Source organism: Wasmannia auropunctata, unplaced genomic scaffold, assembly GCF_000956235.1.
Source record: "Wasmannia auropunctata unplaced genomic scaffold, wasmannia.A_1.0 LD336078.1, whole genome shotgun sequence".
In the NCBI taxonomy this organism is placed as follows: Eukaryota; Metazoa; Arthropoda; class Insecta; order Hymenoptera; family Formicidae; genus Wasmannia; species Wasmannia auropunctata.
Genome location: NW_012026812.1, coordinates 366965 through 367431, shown reverse-complemented (window position 1 = coordinate 367431; position 467 = coordinate 366965). Strand labels below are relative to the sequence as shown.

The 467-nt window shown below is 27.2% G+C and overlaps 1 long non-coding RNA gene across 1 annotated transcript in view; it reads right to left on the bottom strand.

The window, feature by feature from the left end:
- The window catches only part of LOC105448750, a 5691-nt gene that overhangs the window by 4018 nt on the left and 1206 nt on the right, over positions 1–467 (bottom strand). The gene's annotated exons all lie outside the window — the stretch shown is intronic.

Below are 467 nucleotides of genomic sequence, written 5' to 3'. Positions count from 1 at the left end.
TGCTCTTCCGATCTTTGTTATCAATATTAATTAAACGATACATTAATCTTTTTATATTTCGTATTCTAGGATAATGAGGAGATATTATTTCAATAGCTAAAAACCATGAACCACATGATTTATAGTCACTGTAACAACCATGAGAATGACCTAGTCCATCTTTTCTATAATCGCTGTAAAAACCCTGAGATGGATCTAGTTTATCTATTAAACCCTGAGATGGATCTAGTTTGTCTTTATGTATTCGATTAAAACAATTAAAAGCATGGTATAGAAATTTATGAACATTCTTTAATGTACAATTTAAGAATTTCTGAAAACAACATTTCAAATCATTAATAATGATACCTTTGAATTTACAAACAGAGCTACAAAGCCATACTTTTCTTTTATTTTTTGATTTTATAACAGGTAAAACGTTAATTACTTCACCTTCAGAATTCATTATAATTGGTTCAAAAGATTTT